The 23,514-nt window shown below is 36.3% G+C and overlaps 1 protein-coding gene across 1 annotated transcript in view; it reads right to left on the minus strand.

Annotated features, from left to right (window-relative positions):
* LOC121419251 (retinol dehydrogenase 10-B-like) overlaps positions 1-23,082 on the minus strand; it is a 38,976-nt gene extending 15,894 nt beyond the window's left edge. The window contains exons 1-2 of the mRNA XM_041613636.1: positions 22,619-23,082; positions 2,525-2,670 (exon numbers count right to left, since the gene is read on the minus strand). The gene's annotated coding sequence lies outside the window, so the exon portion shown is untranslated. The remainder of the gene's footprint in view (positions 1-2,524; positions 2,671-22,618) is intronic.
* Positions 23,083-23,514: the final 432 nt, after the last annotated feature.

Raw genomic sequence — 23,514 nt, forward strand, 5'->3', positions numbered from 1 at the left:
ATTTTTTTTTTTTTTTTTTTTTAGGGGGGATTGAATAACCAAACAATCATCAGGTATAATTGCGTAAGCCGAATTAAACAATCCCCGAAGCGTCTGTGAATAAAATATTAATCAAGAATTTTATTCAGAACAGAAAGGAAAAGGAATTGAGCTTTAGGATGCGCCTGTGAATAAAATATCAATCAAGAAATTTATTCAGAACAGAAGGAAAAGGAATTGAGCTTTAAGATCCGCCTGTGAATAAAATATCAATCAAGAAATTTATTCAGAACAGAAGGAAAAACGAATTGAGCTTTAAGATCCGCCTGTGAATAAAATATCAATTAAGAAATTTATTCAGAACAGAAAGGAAAGAGAATTGAAGAATTAATCAATCAATAATCAATCGAAAATCTTAATAAATCAATTCCAGAAAGCAAGGAAGGAACAGAGTTGAAGATCCCAACCTGCAAAAAGAAATAACAATAACACCCTCGACAACAAAGTGTAGAGGCTGTCTAGAATTTAATTCAAAAACGGCACCAAAAGCCACCACGCTTTGAACGTGAAGAACAATAACCATGACAGGTGGTGAAGGCTTGCTGCCACGTAGGCAGGCCAAGCCCGGTGCCTCGCGAACGCGCTAGCGATGCGGCGCGACGAGAACTCAAACGTTAGAAAAACAATTTAAGTGTCACCAAAAACACGTCTAAAAAGTCACGCCAAGTGTAAATTCTGAACACAATCTTACACACAAATGGAAAGATTGAAATTAAAAGGGAGAATGCACCACAGATAAGCGAAAATAATATACCAAAGCTCAAAAAGATTTGAGCTCTTAGGAGACTTATCTGAGCACGTCTTGACAGGTGGCTTGCCGAAAGCAAAAGAGGAAGATGGACGCTAATTGCGCGGTGATCATGGGTAGTAAGCCTGAACGGGAGAGGGCGCGCTCGCGCTTTTTAAATCCTTGGGAGTTCTATTCGGGTATGGCAGTCCAGAGGGCTGAACTAGCAAATCAAGTAGATGTATGGAGTTATTGAAGTAAATAAAAATGTATTTCCAGTCATTTTCAGGAAGGGATTGGTATTTGTTTCACATCACAATGAGGAGAAAATTAGAATAGACCTACTTCAAATAATAAAATACATTGTGAGTGGGTGATATCATCGGTCCCTCAATTTGCATACCGCCCAGGATATGCATAATGACTGTTTTGTAAACTTAAGTGAAACTTTGAATGTCATAATTACTGTCTTATTTCACACCCGAATTTGATGAAATTTTCAGAGCTATGTTTGCTTGATTTTTCTCCTTTCATTCAAATTAACTTCTTATTGGGGTGGACTTCCCATTTAATCAACCTGCAGCCTGTTGAATAAAACTTTTTACCTGAGAAAACTCCGGTAAAAACTGAAAACTGAGGTTAATCTGATTTTTCTGCCGTTGACTTTAACACAGGGCAAAAACTCAGGTAAAAAATACCTGAGTTTTCTCGGGTAAAAAGTTTTAGCAACAGGCAATAGGTTCCGAGAGTGTATATCAGACAGTTACACCGAAGAGAAATCAGTTTACAGGCCTATATAAACCTTTCAATTTAGGTTATAGCATAATTATAATCAAATGGATATTTAAACAATCACATATATGTGTTATTTGTACTGTGTTACTTGAAAAATAATGATATTGTATTTTTTGTTTAATGAATTCAATAAAATACAACTTAAAAAATAACAAATCGAAGCTTCGTAGATTATATCTTTGAAACGAAAAACCGCTATACCTTGAGGCCTGGTCCCACTGGCCGACGGATACAAAACGTATAAGTTCATTAAGGACACATACAGCGGACGAGCAAAATTTCGCGGGTGGCCCCATCCGTTTTCATCCGCTCCAGAAATGGACAAAATTGGCGAAAAAATTCGAAAACATAACGGAAAAGCACGGACGTGGGTATATGTAGCGCGGATGTTAAACGGTCATGACGGTTGTTCATCGTAAACCTTGCGGATGAAAACGGATGGAAGTGGATTACAGCTCCGAAGGGGTTACCGAGGGTTTTGAATACTTATTTACGAGATGCATACGTTCCATGTACCTTATCTTTCCTCCCTCCATCCGTTGTTCAGCTTCAGTGGATCAGAGTTGCGAGGGTGCAGAGAGGATACAGCGGACCCTTAACGGATGATACCGGATATGGAACGTTTGTTTCTCGTTATGTTGCAGATTTACATTACATCGTGCCGGCGGAAATTTATCCGATGATTCCGATCTATGTAACTTTTGTGCAGCTCAAAACTTTTTGCGCGGAAGAAATCACAGTGGACGGATGCTCGATGGATAGACCGTATGTAACACGTATGCAACGAGTACACAACGGATGCATAGCGTTTTCCAACGGATCAAATCGGCTTTGCATCCGTAAGTGCAGTGAGACCGGGCCTTAAATCGTATGCGCTGCATGGCGTAAGCATAGGGTACATAACCCGATAAATCAAAGCTTTAACCAATTTTAATCGAAACATTCAACTATCGTAAAACTTACATTGACCGGCTTTATTCTTCCCTCTGGTTGTGATGAGCTACATGTCAGATTCCTAGTTTCGAGAAAAATGGGGTTCAGCTCAAAATACTATCCATTTTATCTTCTCGATGATACAGATGCATGACAAACGAAACAGATTGGCCAACCTGTAGACAAAACAAAACAACATTGCTATCAGACATTGCTCGAGAAGGATATCATTAATCATGTTAATTATATACTCATCTTTGTCCAAAGTCGCCATCAAATTGTACGCCCTTCACATTCGATGCTAGAAATGTTTACTGGAAGAGATAATCAATGTTTATGACTAAAGGTTGCTGTGATTATTAGCAACAAAATAATCAACTTCGATGGGAAAACAAAAACCATCTTGATACCTATATATATGCTTAAATATTATGATGGTATTATAGGGTTTATCATATTTCATGACAAACTATATATAAACCTCCTGATTGTAGAAGCAAATGAGGAATCAAGTTACAGAGACCAAATTTACAACGAAAAAGATTTATATTTCATTCAAATGAAGCCGAATATATAAAAGAAAATAAAGAAAGGGGGGAAATCGCACATATTGAATTGCTGTACGATTTTTGTAAGATATGAAGAGAATCGCGTTATTTATTATCTATTAGTACTTTATAAAAAAAATGGTATAGTTTAGATGGCAGTATTCGGATTCTTCTTTGCCCTCATGAAAAAAATCTGCAAACTTACTTCACTCTCTTGGGAGAATTTTAACGGTATAACCAAAGCTTTCGAATTCAGTTACTGCTCTTACGAGACTGATGAGGCTGTGGAGTTTGGCAAAATGTGGATGACCGCGCCGTGGTATACGATTCGAACAACAAATTTCTCATAACATGGAGAATAAAACCACTCGCACGCTTCCATGGAAAATATATAAGTAATTATTCAATATCAATTTGTTTTTAGTTTAATCGTTCCCTTTATATTATATTACGGTGTCAGGAAATATTTTCATCTTTTGATGTTAACGACGAGTCTAAATTCAGAAACATAACCGCACAAGATAGGTAAATGGAATATTAGATTAGTTATCTTTACATTTGTTTTCAGTCTATGTGCATCTATACATGAAAACGATTGTATTGATGCATATCCCATCAACGTCAGTATTCCAGTTTGCGCCAAATCACGATGGTGATGTGAAAATGTATAGACGAAACGATGACAAATCCGTAGATTCAATTCTGATGTATATTTTTGTATACAAAACTGTAAGTAATTATGACTTTTCGAGAATTCTTAATGTTTACGCATACCGAAAACGGCACAATTAGCCTAGATCTTTCGTTTGAGTTATACAAACATGACAAAAGCGATTCTTTCTGGAATGCAGTTCATTGAATAGGGCATTAGCATACCTAGAATACTGTTACAGTCAGACACATTTCGAATAGTCATAATAGTCGAAAGGTAATCAAAATGTATAGACCTCTCAGCTCTTTTAAATCAATGTTGGTCGAACAGAGCAGAAACATGAAGATGATACAAAAAATACACTTTCAAGACATGGGACTGTCAGAACAGTCGGAAGGTTTGGCACAGATCCCATTTACCTGTGTAGAATTGTTCGATTATTGTTGCTTTGGTTTGGTTGCACTCGACACGGACTAATTTAATTATAGTTATTGTCAAATTCAAGAAAATCTGTCTTTTGCCTATTCTGACGGAAATTTGCAAATTCTGCGAAGTATCTTTAGTCTTTTGAAAGCAAGGGCCATACAGGGATTATAATTTTTGTTTATTTTTTTAATGGTACCTGGTTTGATAGATGTTGGTACGGGATCGGTTTAAGCAAAGTCCAAGGGCGGCGTCACGTAAATTTGATGGGCGCAAATTTATATATATATTTTTCAATTAAATCAAAGGGGTATAGAGAAGAACTTTCCTTCTAATCCTTTCATTTTCCTTTATTTTCTCCTTATATTTCTCCCTAATATTTGAAAAGTCAAGCCCCCGTGCATGGTATTGACTGTTGCCATGGCAGGCAAGGTCCAAGACCGGAGTACAAGCCAACAGTACATCAAGCATGCTTACCCTCTGACTTTATTACAATAAGGGCGGGGCGGGCAGGGCCATGACAGCAAGACGACATAATGACAGGAATTGATTAATTCCAAGGCTCAACAATTCTCGTGGTTGGTAGCCTTCTGTCTCCTATTCTTCTTGTCTTCACCCCCCCCTCCCTCTCTCGTTTTCGGCTCTTTTTCTACCCCTCTACTCTACCTGAACAATCATTATCAGGAGTTGTTGACCCCTGCCCCCACCCCTTTCTCCGTAGTACCGCCTCTATCTTGTGACTACTTCGAACAGGGGGTTGGGTTTGTATTATCATGACATTCGCATACTTTTATCAATCGTGATTTCAATTAAAAGGAATACACGAATAAAAAGGAATCAAGCAAAATACAAAAAAAAATCAACTAGAATAAAAATAAGTCTAAGACAAATAATATCTAAACCCATGTGAGGTTTATAAAGGATTTGTAAATTTTGGATAGAAATTTCAAATCTATATTAATTAATTTTGGATAGAGATGCAAAGCTGACCAGGCTATTCACCTTATTTGATCATGATAGCTAGTCAAAGTGCAAGGACAAAAATAAAATGATATACAATATTCAAAGAGTTACACTGAAAAAAGTAATTTATAACTTGTCTCTGCCTGCTCTTCTATGAGTATGCTCGAGTTACGGTTCAACAAGAGACATTGGGTGCTCATGATAATAATAATAATAATGAAAGATTTTTGACATTTTGATTTGTCTTCCTTTTCTTAAGCACCGGTCGATTTGCCCTCTATCCCAATTATTACTATCATTATTTTTGTTTATTTGGAGAGCGAGTGAGACTTACCTCAAATAATCTGTATGAGACCCATCCACATCCATTGGATCTACATAATTATTTACATCATTCCTTACATATCGAGTAATCAATTATTTCTAAGAAACCTCGTTATACCATTAACAAAAATCAAGAAACTAAGTCCGTAAATATTTCAACATTCAACAACAACAACAATAATTATATTTTGGTTTTCAGTATATCTTACTGATACGCTGGTTGAGCTATACAAATCCTTGAAATAACTCCGCTGTTGGGTAACTGTTCGTTCTTGAAAGCGTTTTACCAAGTCAGTTTGGAAATTATTTTTCCTTGGAAGACTATAGCCGGATTAAAAGAGGGATTTTCATGTTTATGACATAACGGAAGCTCATTGCACCTAACAATGCACTAAACGCCACTCTATCATATCTCCACTTCTACGGATTTCCTACGTCAGGAAATCATAAAAATCTTGTTTTTCATCAAAGGAATTCATAATCATAAGATCCACGCGTCTTGATTACAAAAGTCACACACTTCTTGTCACGAGGAAAGCACCCTCTGTTCCCTGGGGATTTTTCACTATGCGATGTACGGAAGATTCAATAAACCAGTAAATGTATTGAAAAAAGTTCGTCAAAGTAATGACAAAGAAAAGGTCTTTGTCGAATATTGGCGAACTGGAACAGCAGTTTTGTCCTAAGTTTCAGAACTGTCCAAAAATTTCCAAATACATCTAAATTATCAGATGGTGCATTTTAAAAATAACGTGATATTTTTGATCGGGCTGTATTGGTACCGTTTGGTGTGATTGAGGCATCGATGATGTCACAATATCGATTCCTCTTCAGTTTGTTTGCAGATTTAGAAAATTTTTAAAACATGGAGCATTTACCTTGCAACCTTGTAAGTCCTTTTTTGTGTGTGTTACCACTATTATTTGAACTACTTTCTCTTATTTTTTTGTCGCTTATTCGTTTTATTTTTACATTTTGTGGATAACTTGTTTTAAGTTTGTCTTCTGCGTCCGTCTCGATTTTTGTATATAGTTGTATATAGTTTGTTTATAATTAGCATTGAAACTAAGTTTAGGGGCTTGCCTTCTTTACAAGCTTTTGCTTTTCTTGGCAAGTCCCTCCGTTCATTTCTTGTTTCTTTTCATTGATAAAATTACTGCAACAAATTGTAGTTTTGTTGAATATATATTCAACATTTGTTATGAAATGTCATTGATTTGTCTGTAATATCTATTATATTGAATATGTATTGTTACTTTGATTGTATTTTGAAAAAAAAATTGTTGAACGGAAATAAATCTAAATCTAAATCTAATCTTGATCACGAGATCATTCTGAAAAAAAATCACGTTTCAGGGATGAGAGTCGGTTTCTTCATACAAATCTGTTTTTATAAGAAACTATTGAAGAGTATCGACTAACGACCTCCCTTTCGTGAGGCTTTAGCTACCAGCATGATAACCATTCACTCTCACAGACTATAGGATTAGTCGCGTTATTGGCTAAGTCACGATTTTAAATAGAAGTGTGGACGGTAGAGGGCGAGAGAGCTAGGAGGAACTTTTTTTGAGAGAGACGGGGGGGGGGGGGTTGAAAATAACTTGTTGAATGCAGCCCAACTCCTGTATTGCCCCTTTAGCTTACAGGGGGTACTCCGGGGCGAAAATAATGATATAGTATGTGGAGAAAACAAGCAGGATGCTGAAAAATAATGATTTAAGTTCGGCAATATTTTGTGAAGATATTTATGTTATCTTTTATTATGCATTATGTGTATGATGTAGTGTCGCCCTTTCCGTTTTAATATCAAGTATTTCAGATTTCATGATATCGCCCAGTAACGAAATAAGTTTCAGCAATGATTACAAAATACAATTAATCAAAAGTCAAGCCCATTCTACTTTATTGGTAGAACAAATATGAATAAACATGATAAAGTGAGATGACATCACGTGTTCGCCTTTTGCAAATTAGTGAGCGGGAGTTAGAAATGTTTCACCCAAATAATGCAAAACATTCAAAAATCGAAACTTTGTTATTCCTTGTCCAATTTCGATGAAATTTTCACTGTTTTGTTTGACTGAGTACAGTATAAATATTCACCTAGTAGATCTAATGGTGACTTCATTATGAGCCAATGGCCCGAATTCACAAAGGTGTTTTCGTTTGAAACCATGGTTTTTAGAAACCGTGCATTTAGAAACCATGGTTTTTCAAAAACCATGGTTTCTGTAAAAACCACCTTTGTGAATTCGGGCCATTAACTTCAAAAGGAGGTCCTTAATTTCCATCGAATGGACGTAATTACCAGCTCGTTGTATTTTGTCATTTGGTCTCATAACACACAATAATCCCATTTCGTCTTCAACCAGATCGTACACTCATCATTGGGTCTAATTTCCAGTTAGGTTATATCCATTTCGTCTAAAACCCAGTTTGCCTAAGACTAGAGTGGCCAAGATGATTTGGATTAATTATTAAACCTAATTTTCATTCATGAAGTGCGAAGAAGACGTAGTAGAAATTAAACCATCTATAGGCATTAGACTAAATGATAGTTAACGCAAGTATTAAGCCAAGACGGTGATGGTTGGTCTGAGAGGAAGAATTATGACATTGATGGACCAAGTTTCTTCAGCCCTATTAAACCCTAGTTACCATGATCTGCTAGTAGACCTGGCCGGGTCCCGTATACAAAGGTTAGATATTATATTATATATCGTACGCTTGATTTTTACGATTGAAAGTACATTGTGGTCAATGGAATCAATCGTCGAAAAATGTTCTTCGATCATTGCTAAGCTTTGTGTTACGGGCCCCTGGGCTCCGTAACATAAAGGTTTGTGATGGTTTGCAAATAATTTTATAAAAGAACCGCACTCATTAGCTCCCAGTCGGTGTTTTAAACAGAGTGCGCATGCATGCAACGGTGATCTTGATTGGTCATTGGTATTTAACGATTGATTGCAAACATTGCGTTACGGAGCAAGTAGGGTGAATTTTACTGTTACATCATTCTCTCCCATTTTCAATGCAAGCTAGTGAGTGTCTATTAAAGTTTTTTTTTGACCTGTCAACATTACGCAACATTTGTCAAATTGTATACCACAACTTTCTTTCACTTTTCTTCATCTGTTTGTTTATTGTAGTTTTCTTTCTATTGTTAGGTTTTTCTTTGAAAACGTCAAGAAGAGCTATCTTTTATTTGATCTGATATCAAAGAGAGCCTTAATTCGACGCGTAATGTGGTAAATTAGCGAACCAAATCGCTGATTGGCAGTCAGAATTCAAATCATATATACCCTGATTTACAGTACATTATACCGTACCCCGTTTTTAAACTTTCTCTGTATTGTTCGCATGTAAGGTCTTTCGGTTTTGTTTGGGTGTATAATATGATGACTTTGTCGGATAGTGACATTTTCATCTGACGTGGACGGAAGCCAAACAAGGTTGTCATATAATAAGAAACCATCCCAGAGTGTCATCTATACTGACACTCTTTCCTCTATTGATCGAGACATAATGCATGGTCCTCAACGTTATATGGTGGTGATTTTAAGAAAATTATTCTTGTTTTGAAAGATTCTGCTTTACAGGTTTAAATTATTTTCACTGACGTGCTAAGTTTTGCATGCTGTCGGGTAAAATTGTCTCAATGATAAGAAAGGGGCGAATCCCAACAGCATGCATGGTAATGAACAGTGTGGATGAGTCTGATATTTTAGATGGGTCAAAACTTGACCTTCCTCGTTGCAGATGGTCAATGATTACGAGTTTCAAGGTCATCTTGATGTCATCCAATATTCGCTGGACTATATGACATGCTTGAAGTGACCCTTAAGTCAAAATGAATTTCCCACAATTAAAGCAAACCTGCCCTACTTAAACAGCGACCATAAGATGGTTTAAAATTAATGATAAATAATAAAAGTAACGATCAAGCCTGAGATTATTTTACTCGCTGTTTCATGGAGCTCCCATGGTTACGCACCCCCTATACTTTTTAAAACAAAATATTACATTTATGATCATAATCTGAGTTGAATTCTGGAAAAACAATGTTATTTGCTTTAAAACTGTTAACCACATTTCAACTTTGGACGATGTGCACACAAAAGACATTCCCAATAATTTAATTTCAAGTTTGACTCAAGTTAAGAAAAGAATTTGCTACAAATCCTTTCCTATTTTGTTTGTCATTTATTTCTTATCGTCACTCGTATCACCTTTTTGTAATTGTTGATGTGATTTTACTTCTTATCCTCCTCCTCCTTCTTCTTTTCCTTCATCTTCTTCTTCTTCTTTCTTCATATCTACTTCTACTTTTCCCTTTTCTCCTCCCTCTTCTACCATTCCTCCCCTTTTTTAAATCCTTTTTCATTCAGGTTTTCAATCTATTTTCCAAGTAGATTGTATATGGGTATAGCAAGATCCCAAATCCCATATCATTTCAAGTCTCTTTTATGTTATTTCTTTGATTGATGACAGATATGATCCCATAATATAATTGAATTAAATTTCAAGGAGACAGTCATTAATCACATCTCTTACTATTCATGAAGAGAATGTTGAATGATGAATTAAATTAGATACGGGGAGGATTAGGAAAATTGGGAAGCACATCAAACGACCCTCTCCAATTATGATAAACAAAAAATCAAAATTAATTTGGCTATTTGGCAATGTTCTAATTCCAATAGCAAAGAGTAAATAATTTGCAGCTTTTGGTTCGCTTGTAAGTCTAATCAAGGAGCTTATGTTATCTTGCGAAGTATAAAAGCAAAAGCTTAAAGGGATGGTCCAGGCTGGAAATATTTTTATCTCAATAAATAGAGTCAAATTCACAGAGCAAAATGCTTAATATTTGATCAAAATTGGATAACAAATAACAGTTATTGAAGTTATTGAATTTCAAGGATTTTCAATATTTTGTGAAAAACAGTCATTTCTACAACGTCATGAATATTCACTAGGTGGGCTGATGATGTCATATCCCCACTTGTTCTTTCGTATTTTATTACTAGTATATGAAATTAGGTTTATTCAAAACTTTTCTACCAAGAACTATAACAATTGGATTGACAACTATTTCATCATAATGGAGACACATCAATTATGACACATTCATGATTTCTTGTAATAACAGAAGAAAATGTGGGGTGGGGATATGATATCATCAGCCCACCTTATGAATATATATGACGATGTGCATAATATGTTTTCACAAAATATTGATAAACTTTAAAATTCAATAACTTCGTTATTTGTCATCCGATTTTGATGAAATTTTCAGCATGTTGTTCCGTGAATTTAACTCTATTTATTTAGATAGAGATATTTTCAGACCGGACCATCTCTATAAGTATCAGGATTGTGAGATATTAAGCCTAAAGACATCGTGTTCAGAATAATGTCAAGGCAAACATGATACAATCGATGCACTCCACTGGATTCCACTGAACTACCATTATTAGATACATCACTCATTAATGCAATTGCCAGTGATAGTTGTTAATGATATGGACAGAGACACATTCTTCTCCAACTCCAACCGTCCCGCCCTCCAACCCCTTCCAACATCATATAATAAGGTGCAGTATAACATAGGATACCGCTTATTCACATCCACATGTGTAAAGTTGATAATCAAGTCAAAATCATATATTCCTAATTACTTTCTGGTTTAAATCAAGTATATTATGTAAAGATAACACAAAAAACATTTCATCAACCTTCATGATCTGAGGAGAATAATTATAATGTTCTTACCAACCCATTTTACCATGTTTTTTTTTTACCACTTTATCATTTTTTAAAAACTCTATTATACCTTTCTTTAATTCAGGTGAGTTTGCTTTATCGTTAAAAACTAGAATTGGATGAAAACACATGTGAATATTTAATATGAATTTACATTTTTTTTAAATCATTAAGCATAAATTATAGCTAACTTCATACAAAAACAAAAAGGGTTATTCACGAGGAATCGCTGCGTCAATTAAATTTCTCGTCATTATTGATAAACTTTGATATGCATATATACTTCTGACTACGTCTTCGCAATGTGACATCGCAGAACGTTTTATTACATGTGTAGATCTGTTCACGAGCTTGAATTCTAACCTTTTATACAAACATCTCATTTTGTGATAGATTTTGACATAATATTCAGAAATCAACAGCGTATTGCTCCATTTTCCTTATCTTTTTCTTTCATTTTCTCCTCTTTTTTTCTTATAGTCGTTAAACTTTTGAGGGGTCCTAGCCCCGTCACCAGTGCGAGCCAATTTTAATGGCAGGAATATGAAAATGAAAACTCTGAAGGTAACACAATGTAATGTATGGAGTTCATGTAATGCTAGGAAAGACCCCCCCCCCTCCCCCCGGAGTCCCCTCCCCTCCCATCCAATCCATCTAATCAGAATATCGCCAATCAACTGATTCAACTCAGTCGACTGGTCATGACCAATAATTATGGTAGAATTAAACTCTGAAAAGGGGTAACAAAACACTGTTGTACGCGCGCGCGCAACAAAAAAAGTTAATTCCAATATTCATCATTATCACTGGTTTTGCGAAATATAACTATCGTCCTGGTGGAATCTAAATTCAATTCAGTGGATCATTTTTTTAATGAGATTCAAATCGGTTTTTTTTATGAGATGGCTATCTTTTCTTGTGAATCGGAAGACTGTATTGCGCTCTTGATCAAGCGAAAAGGAACATGACAGATGTGCTGATAAGCGCAACGATGAAGAGACACTGGTGGGCAATCGAATGTGACATAATCCAACCAAAAAATTCATTCTCTTGGAACCTCAACACGACCAACAATGCTACAAGTGATATAATCATGATTGCGAATATGATAATCGGATTACAGACAATGGTCCCCATCAACATTATTTTTACGCTATTATTTCAATAATCTCATCTTGATCTGAAAATCGGTCAAGTAAAGTCAGGCATAAAGGTACAACTATCAGGAATATAGTATGTTATTGGAGAAAACACTATATTTATACTTCTGATGAACATGATTATAATCAACCGAAGAGCTCAAGGGAGAAAAATGCAGATTTGATTTTTTTTTCTGCCAAAAGTCCAACCCCAAAAAACAGTGGAAACTGTTTTTTCTTGGGGGGGGGGAGAAAAAAATCAATGGGAAATCAAAGTTTCTCTAATCACAACATTGACCGTTTCGCTTTGGCTAAACGATTCTTAAATTTGCCCATTTAGAAAGTTTTAAATGGTCAGGAAAAATTTTCAAGAATAGTAGAGAGTAGAAGCATGATTAAGTTCGGCTATTTTATTACACCATAAAATTATGGATATTAGTATTACGATCTACATTTTCCCCCATTCAATAGATTATGGCAATAATGATGATGGACTATTAAAATTGCTTTGCCGTAGACATCAAGAGTATTGAACAAAATTTTCGTTAGTCATTCATAAAAGCAGTTACATTATCGATCATGCTACTTTCATAAAAAAATTATATTATACTTTCATAAAAAATTATACTATAATTTTACATCATGTTGCCTTATATCCTTATATTTCGTTTTACACATATAAAAGAAAACCCAGTTGCTTCGTTGCCTCGCTTGCTTGCATTATGCAATCAGGGACGTCCCTGATGCAACACACCCAAAGAGAAACAAATAATGCATAACATCATACCGTCAATCATGTACTATAACGCTTTTACTGTACAAAGTTATCAGGGGATTTTTAATGACCAGTCACCAAGATATTTTTGTGAAGTGTTACAGAGGCCTGCGTCATTTTGAACATATCAGTTCAGTCATGTGCACTGTTAGAAAAAATAAAAGAAGTTCCTGCAGCAGAGTCTCGAGAACACCTGTAATCTTACCGAATTGCGTAATAATCATTCTGTAAATTCATAAAACAAGAATTTTTCTGCAATTCAACAGAACAGGTCTGTTTAAAAAGGGAAAAGGGTGTTTTATTCAAGGAAATTTGTAAGATTCCATACATCAAATACCAATTTCCTGTAAGATTACGCAATTCGGTAAGATTACAGGTGTTCTCGAGACTCTGCTGCAGGAACTTCTTTTATTTTTTCTAACAGTGTGGCAGTCTGGAATGATGGGGCATTAAGTACTGCATTGAAGTAGGTTGGGCTTGAGAGTTATAAAATCATAAGTAATTTATTGATGAAATTTAGAGGCCATAGTCCAATTTCTTCGTTCCACCTTTCTCTTACAAATGTCAGGCCATCATTTGTTATGCTTTGTAAGGATATGAAGGTGATACCATTCATGAAGCCCGATGCAGCCGCACAATTTCAATCACGTTGCTGATTTTCTCATCCGAGGGCGGGGGGGGGGGGCACTAAATCAGCAGGATCGGAAATATGGGCGTCATAACTTCATTGATCGTGCGGTGGATGGAAGCTCAAATTAATTGAGTTATGACCTTGCAAATTAATGAATTCGGGTAATAGATAATCAATAGAACAAAGGATCCTTAAAAAATTCGTTAATACCCACGGTTTATGATCTATACTATGCGATTTCCCTGGGCATGTGGGAAAAAGCTAGACTAGCTGGGCATTGTGAAAAAGGGTGATAACAACGGTGATAAATTGGATGAGGTGGATGTGTCCCGCAGAGATAAAAACCTTATAGAATCTATGATGTGTCCCAATTATATGCATTTTGGGACACCTTGTCCTAAATTTAAAAAAATGAATTTCCATAACAAATATACATCAAACATGTCAAACTAAAAATGCAAATCAAATAAATCAAATACATATTTAAATAAGCATAACGAAAGCTTGTAGAGTACTTTTACAAAATGATGTCAGACACAATATGGAAATGAGCATTGCATTATTATGCATATATACTTGTGCGTGGAACCCCTAGTTATATGATGACCTGCTATCTCAGTATTAAATTCAAAATGATGAATTTCTCTGATCATGCTATGTATGCATGGCTGTCGATGAGTGTTCATGATTGAGGACGACGACTGGCACAATACTGTTCTTTGCCTATGAGGGTTTTCATAATGGGAGGGAGCGAAGAGAGCGAGCACAAATTTCGACCCTTTTCAATGCAAATATCTAATTTTGTGATGAATTTTGAAATGATATTTAACCAATATATCACATTTCACCTTTTTTTTTCCTTTTCTGACATTTTTTCTCCTTTCTCAGTCGTTAATTTTTTGGGGTCCATGGCTCCCCCCCCCAAAAAAAAATGAAATTTTATGAAACCATGGACCTGTACTGCCCCAGCTTCTTTTCTCTGAAGGTGAAAACGCCCATGTAGGAAATATAGGTATCGGGTAACGTGGTTTATTACGAGAATTTGTGACTTTCATTCAAACCAAAAATGATATTGATGTATTTTTCATCTGGGTGGTGTCATCTGAGCATCGCAGTCGATACCATTCCACACCTGTCATTGTGCAGGGGAGGAGAGAATAAGGAAAATGGAATCATTGGCGACGTTTGGCATGTTTGGGGGTGGCCAGAATATTTTGCAGGGAAAGGGCAGCATGAAGTAAATACGTCATCTATTTCATCTTCAATAAGTTACTAATTCAATTATTGGGGTATTATTGTATGAAACTACACACTGCAAAAACTCCGGTGTTGATTTAACACCAGCCCGGAATCTATGTATGTCCACACCAGAGAAGTATTGAAACAACACCAGTTTGGAATCGAACCGATGCTGTTTTAATACTAATTGGTGTTGTATGAACACCCACTGGTGTTAGACCAAAACGAAACCGATGTTGATTAACACTTCTCTGGTATGGATATATTCCAGGCTGGTGCTAAATCAACACCGGAGTTTTTTCAGTGCATGACCCATATCTCTAATTCTAAAACTTGTCCTTCTTTCTTTTAGTTTCTTCTTCTCTTTAATCTTCACCTCCCCCTATCCTCTTTGTTCTGGTAAAATCATAGGGAGCGATGACCCCCCCCCCCCCGTGACGCCGCCCTTGCCGTATAGGACAGACATACATCCGTTTCTTTTCATGATAAAGGCCTATACACTGGACGACCCCCTATCCGATGGGAGCTATACACTCTCCATGACCTACATTTGATTTGAACTTGAATATGTCAAACCCATTTCATTGGAATGCACGACGTCTGGAAAATCACTTAATTGTCTCTGCTAGGCCCCTGATGCTCAACAGCTGCACGCGAGTTATGATCCCATATTTCAAAGGTAATATTTATTTTGCCTACTTCACATGACCACGGCCGACAAGATGACCCGTCAAGGAATAATCGCGGTTATCAATCTACATTGTTTTTAATAATTATTATCAATATCACTTTTTTGAATGATTCTGTCAATATCAATATTATCATAATTATATTAAATATCACTTTTATTATTTTTTTACTACAATGATAATAATTATTATTATCATCATGATTATTATTATTATTATTAGTAGTAGTAGTAGTAGTAGTGGTATTTATTATTTTCATTATCATTAATATTATTATTATTATAACTATTATTATTATTACTATCAATATTATTGTAATTTAAATAATAGGCTAATATCCTCTCTGTGTTCATTGTTATTCATAACTCAATAATATGATTTCTGTTCCACCTGCTCTAAACAAAAGCGACGAAAATATGTCTATCCTCAAATTTTGTTGGGTTTTTTGTGGGGGAGGGGTGTCACACGTGGATTTGTTCATAATTGCTTTGCGTCAAACTGTTACCGATATAAATAGATGTTTGTCTAAATCGGCCGACTAGCTTTAAACATACGTCACACACTGATCCCTTTTTCATCCAGTTCATCCACTACGAATTATATGTATTCCCATTGACATATCGATATAAAAACTTAAATTCGTTCTATATATGAGTTCGTGCATGAGATGAAGCCACGTAGGGTCCATGGTAGGGTAGGAATGACTAGTTGGCAGGGTTGTGACGGCATACACCAATAGGCGTTAAGCCGTTATGAGACTTCTATATTAATTTTTATCTAGCAAGTCTAGTACATGGTCGATCTCACAAGAAATAGAAGGATCCATGCCTACATACCCTTTTGCAAATCAGCGAGTAGTTTTGTTCCTTGTTGATTTGCATAAAGCATAATTGGTAACTCAAAAGTGTATTAAATGGCCCTATAGGGGCCGTGGGACCAGGTTGTGGGGGTGAGCTGAAGAGGTCGTCTCGGCCTCCCTTCCCAATTTTTTACAGTAAACGTGTGTAAAAAATGTAAATATTACCATTTTATGGTTACGTCGTGAAGTGTCAGCACCCCCTAAACAAAATTAAGCATTTATGTGTATAAAACGCGCAAAAAAGTGTATAATAAACCATCTCAAAGGGACATTTTTTATTGCAGAGCCACACCCGATTTAATGTAAGTGTATCAAGGTTTTGATGTTTTTTGTATGTTAGCTTTTGATAATTCATGTTTTCGTAAATATCGTGCTTGTTTTTTTTCTCTTTTCTTTTCATGAAAGTGGGTTTGACCACATCTACCAAGGTAAAGCGCATAACCTTCAAGGGAAAGACCTGAACTACTTTACCATCATACGAACAACTGAGAGCTATGGAAGCCCGTCGATCCAAACACGGGTACGATGACTGACAAATCATCACAGATCAATTGTTAATAAACTTGTTTATAATGATTGATGATACACCTGACATTGTTAACTGTATTCATTGACCTCTTTCTACATATTTTACGATTCTTCGTCCAAAAAATCAGTACCAAAGCAATCCGATACCTTGATTACGCATAAAAATAACAGTTATGACAGTACAACAAAGCATTCGACAATGACTTTCTGATGATAAATACGCCATATCATGGTCAGAAGTTTAAATGATCGATAATACTGCATGGAGGCATTGGATTCTGATATTAATTTTGAGCTTAAAAGGCTACGCAAGGCTGAAAATAATATGATTTGAACATATACAGACAAAATAGACAAAACACGGAACATTTTATTAAAAATTGTACACGGAATAACGAAGTTAGGATACAAGATATTCATTATTTCGGGGAAACATTTCTTTGCGTGTCTTCACGAATATTCAATGGGCAAACTGCCGATTTCCACTTATTCTGTTTTGTGGGGGGGAGGGGTTCTTCAAATTTTGTCTTTCAAGGATTGAAATATTGATCGACACCCGGGGACCGTCTCATCAACAGTTTTGTCCGCCAAGTTTTTTTTCCTTGATTATGATCGGCTGAGAGTCACTGTTACTGTAACTGTCGGATAAAATGGGACTTGTCGGATTAAACGTCCGACAAGTCCTTTCATGAAACGCTCCCCCGATTTAATGCATTAGATATTCATTACTGCAATTTATTTTATCAGAGGGAGACATATCATACATACATGTTTTGAAAATATGAAATATTAATGGTTTCATAGTGTAATAACATAAGAAAAAAGGAAAGTGGAGACGTGACGTCATCAGCCCATCTAATGGGTATTCATCACGGCGTGCATAAAGTCACTGTTAACACAAAATGTTGCTAAACATTAAAATCCAATAACTTCTTTATTTGTTATGAGATTTTTGTTATTATTTTTATTTTTTGAGCATTTACGCTATGTGTATTTTACTCTATTTATTAAGACACAAATGTTTTCAACCCGGAGTACCACTTTAATGTACGAAAAAGGTTGAGGAGATTAGGGTAATTTTGTTACCCTGGCAGCTAAATTTACGAAGCCCCAAACCGAATATTTTTTACAAAAAAATATATGTTTTTAAGCATGTACGTAATATTTCATATTGATGGTATTTATTACGTAAGTACGTGATAATACTGCGTACGGACGTAATGATTTTTTTTCGGTGTCCTATTTCAATTATAAATTTGTTTGGAAGTTATAAGCCAATATCACCTTGCCAATACACACGCGTCCTGGTTTACATTCAGGGCTAATTCAGGGTTGCGTTTATCACTAGGTCCAATCATCCTATCATGGCGTATACTGATTAATGTAAAAATGATAAAGACGGAAACAACTATCAGTAATCAATTTTATCAATGATAGCAGCCTTGAACTTTGGTGGATAGCTCCAAAGTGAAGTGCCTGGGTGTATATGATACTGCGCTTCAATTAACAGGTAATTTCACACGTCAGCTACCAGATCCCCTTAATGGGAATTTTAATTGTGCATATTAAAATAGGATGAGAGAAAGAGAGAGAGAGAGAAATGGATATTAAACGCGGGGAATTATACCTTCATTGCTCTATGCTTCATGTACAATGGTTACCATTGAATGGTATTGGATATTTGGTTGCATAATTATGCACCATTTCTCTTGCTGTGGCAGGCATCTCAGGAAAAACAAGAGAAAATGCATAAAAAACAAAAGACACACCCCTCCTTTAATAAAAGGAAGAACGAAAACATAAGAATTTGTTATGCTTAATATTTCACCTTGACAGAGAGAGGGGGAGGTAGAACTATGGCTCCCCCACATCATTATAAAAATAGATGCCCTCTGGGCCCTCACCCCGCCCGCGAAATTATTTTTTTCATCGCATGTGGAAACCAATATTTCTGAATACTGCGTCTTCGGAATAAGAGTATGCAAGTCCTGAAGATTCATATTGGCTTCCACAACTGCGATGGGAAAAATAATGTCGCACCCCGCCCCATAATGTCTATCTATTATTGGTTCCGCCACTGCAGGATTTTATGTTCATGAAGTTCAGTCGCTTTCCATGTTGCCATGGTTATTCTACTCTCTTTTATCAGACATTGATAGTGAATGAATTAATAATTCAGCAGTCTAGACAAAGGGAAATAATATTTTAACCTTAGCACCCGATAATGTCAGAAATTTTACTGTTGCAACCAGAATAGAAAGTCATTTAATTACATATATGGTGGCGGGGGTGGTCCTTTGCTCATGCGTGTTCCATACTATGGAACAGACTTCCTGAAGACATCACATATTGTATCTCTGTTGAGTCTTTAAAAAGGTTATTAAAACCTTTCTTTTTACTTTTTGATTTCTTTATGCCCCTTGAGCATTCTATACAGACAGTGGATTGGGCGTTTTATAAGCCTCATGTATTAATATCATTATCATCATTTTTAACATTATTATCGTTACTGTCATTAGTAGTAGTAGTAGTAGAAGTAGTAGTAGTAGTAGTAGTAGTAGTAGTAGTAGTAGTAGTAGTAGTAGTAGTAGTAGTAGAAGTAGTAGTAGTAGTAGAAGTAGTAGTAGTAGTAGTAGTAGTAGTAGTAGTAGTAGTAGTAGTAGAAGTAGTAGTAGTAGTAGTAGTAGAAGTAGAAGTAGTAGCAGTAGTAGTAGTAGTAGTAGTAGTAGTAGTAGTAGTAGTAGTAGTAGTAGTAGTAGTAGTAGTAGTAGTAGTAGTAGTAGTAGTAGTAGTAGTAGTAGTAGTAGTAGTATAAATTTGATTTGCGTTGCGACCACCAAGAGCAGTGGCAAAGCATTGTGAAGCTGCAGTGCAATTCCAATGGGGGGGTCAACCCCCATGGAGATCTCTATCATCAAACCCGGGCTACAGGAGTTTCGCACCCTCACTCTCTCCCTTATCCTCCAGCCCCTTATACTCCTCCCTTATTTTCTTCTACACGTCTCCCTCTCCCCTCCCAGTATTCTCTCATTCATTTACTTAACCCTATGTTCGCGTCATTCAGTTTTACCAGACTCTTCAAAATACCTGTAATGTGATGTATCAACTAAGAACCCTCTCAGTTTCCCAAGCACCTGCTAAATCTTCTCCCGGTCCCTTGACATGCTGGATAATCTCATAACACAATCTATTATTAAGTATATAATCTTATAACAACCCGAATCAAGGAGCATGAAATCGAAACATAAAGGGATCAAGGAAAGCTATGCAGAGAAATTTAACACTAGTCTAGAAGACTGGTTTTCACATAATAGGTGAAAAATGTAGGCATGGTTCTGAGATTTTATCGAAGAAAATCCCTAAACGCTGGAGCAAACACAACGTTAACTCACAATAAGCATTAGCATGATAAGTAGCAAGCACATGCAACTGTAGAATAAACACATTTTAGTAAACTAGTAATCAGCATTATTCATGTTAAGAGATTAAAGATGTTCAAGGCGGCACCGCCGCCCCCCCCCCCCTCCCCACGGTCGTAAGTAGACATCGATATCCAACCAAAGAAACATGAAACAAAATAATGTGAAAGGAACATAGGTTAAAAATCTATCAACTCCAATTATGACGTCAGTAGCTCACTTTTTATTCTCTGATATCAAGGATGCCATCATAGGACGCAGTGATATCGTGAGTCTTTCATTCAGAGGGGGGGTGATGCTCCCCTACTGGATGCTGTACAAGAGGGGACACGCCTCCAACCTCCCATCCCCCCCACACACACACACCCGATCGCCGCCCATGGATTAACACTAACCATAACGTCGCCCCCTCGCTTACTTGAAACCCCTCCCCCTGCTAAACATGATTATACTATCTTTAAAAGGGAGGTTCACCTTGTCAAAAGTTTGTTCAAGAAACAGCAGAAAAAATAATAATAAAACAAATAAAATTCAGATTACTTTTAATGTTTAATGGAATTTTCTCAAACCTTCCTTCATGCATATTTTCCAAATATATTTTTGGGGGTAATTTTACACAAACTTTTCGTCAGGGTGAACTTTCCCTTTAACGGAGGTTATTGAGTCTTTTGGATCTCTTTCTTGAAATCCTACAATAAGAGAAACCAAGAGAGTTGTAAGGTATAAGGTCACGGTTGACAGCGTTTCATAGACAGTGCTGATTTTCAAACAAAATAAGCAATATTGTTCGCCATACACCGCTCTACTTGGGGAAGGATGCAGATATTTTTCAAGAAGTTATTAAACTCATCCTTTTGTAAACATGTTCCTTCTAAAAACAGTTTTTATTAAACATAAATGATATCTTTAACCTCAACCCCAAACCTATATTGAATCCATTAAACTATTCACCGTGCATGTCAGCGAAAGACGAACAAATGTTATTATTATTATTTGTTTGGCATCACCTGTGCCTGAGAGGAGTATAGCGAACTGAATCACTATGACCCGCAGGTCTCTCCTCCCGAGCTTCGAGAGGCTTCGAGCTAGCTAATGTCTATTATATCCTTCAAGATTTTTCAACCTGATTTTTATACTATTACAAACACATTCCCCCGTTCCGACTTTAACCTTAATCCATTATGTTAATACATATAAAAGACAGGAGGGATCGCTTGATGCAAGAGCAAATAAAAACACAGTCTCACCATCAGGTTTCTACAAAATGGGTAAAATAATATAGTCGAATGTAGGTCATAAGTTGCCATGGTAACGTGTAATCAAAGCACGAAATTTTACGCCACTTGTCGTGTAATACTACAAGGCTTTGTTTATTGTTTTGTAATTTTAGCCCTTGGCAGGCCTATATTCAAAATGCAGATAAAAGTGCACATACACATACAATCCCTTGGAAAATAATTTGCGCAAACAAACTGGTTGCTCCCCATTTATAGCCTAATATTATGTCAAGCGGGAAATTGTATTCCTATATAAAAACTTTTGAAAAAAAACATGAAAAGAAAACAAAATGAAAGAGAAGTTAAAGAAAGATAGTGACTTTCCAGCTATCGCATTCTTTCTAAAGTATAATCACAATTATTTTTTTTGGCAAATGAGAGTGGATTATAATGGTTAGCTTTTGCAAAATAATGATAATGCAAACGTCAAACCGTTGGAAGATTCCCGTGCCATCCCAGACAGAACTTAGTCGGAAGCATACACAACACAGCTTTGGGGGAAATAACACTATATACATGATATAGTAGCAATTCTTTAGTTATAAAAGCATTAAGCAACAGCAAGTAAATAAAACTTTTTAAGATTTGACAAAAAAAAAGCATTGAGCTTTCAAGCTCATAGACATGATAGAGAAGGGCTCACTTCGGCTATATGAAGACGTACTAAGTTTCAAGAATTGCTCTCCAGCCTCTTCTTGAATCAAATGATGTCACATGACGTCACAAAGATACAACATGACCTAAGCGAGATGTCCTGTTTTGCGAAATTCTAGTATAGCCAACTAAGTAGGGATCCCAAACACAATCTTTGTCCCAAATCAACAGGAATGTCGAAAATCCGCAACTTTTTCCCCCATTTTCAACGTTTCCTCCCTCACACCCCAAGGATCCTTACCTGGATCGGGTTGCTCCTGATTTCCTACGAGGAGGTTACGGGTTTCCTCGCCAGCTAGGATCCGCTCAAACTGGGTGGTTCAAGTCACTGAGGGACGAATACGAGCATCTAATGATGATGTGGATGAGTGTGCACGAGAGGTCGAATGACGTTGGGGGAGATCTACAGAGGAAGATGCCAGGGATGACATCACCGAATAATCCCGCTCTCTTCCCTCCTAGCTCTCTGACGTATGATGAACAATCCTGAGTTAGTGAACTCGTTTTGTCATCTTCCGAACACTCAGTCAATCACGGCTCCAAAGAAAGTACTATATAAAGCCCTTTCCTTCACACCATTTACATACCGTGTATGTACGATCCCGGGTACAATAAACTTTCTTTGAATATGAATACGAGGTTGTTGTATTAAGTCAACAGACCAATTCTGTATTGGTTCAACGTTCAACGGACGAAGGTTGTATACCACGGTGTACAGAGAGACCACATACTCCTCGGTGTTTTGATTAACAGTTGAATGAAAGACGTTTTGTCGTTCACCTTGCAGAATAAAATTTCAAAACTCAGCCATCTAGAAATAATTGGCTCTCTCGTTAGATGCAAATAATGAGGCTTTGTGCGCTTTTTGATATTACAAGCTGGCTTATGATCAACATGCGAGTTCCACACCAAACAACGACGCGATGTAAAAAAAATTATAATTTAAAAAGATTGTAAGTCAATTATTAATGCAACACTAAACATTTCATCAAAATATTATTTGAAATAAGAAAGACCTTGGGAAGACCTTGGACCCTTTGCATAAAACTTTTGCCATAGAAAAATCTGGCAAATTTTTGGCCAGAGTTTTTTAATGTGTAATTTTCAAGAGTGATTTTTTTATTTGCCAGAGTTTTT

The sequence above is a fragment of the Lytechinus variegatus genome, chromosome 1 (assembly GCF_018143015.1).
Source record: "Lytechinus variegatus isolate NC3 chromosome 1, Lvar_3.0, whole genome shotgun sequence".
Taxonomy (NCBI): Eukaryota; Metazoa; Echinodermata; class Echinoidea; order Temnopleuroida; family Toxopneustidae; genus Lytechinus; species Lytechinus variegatus.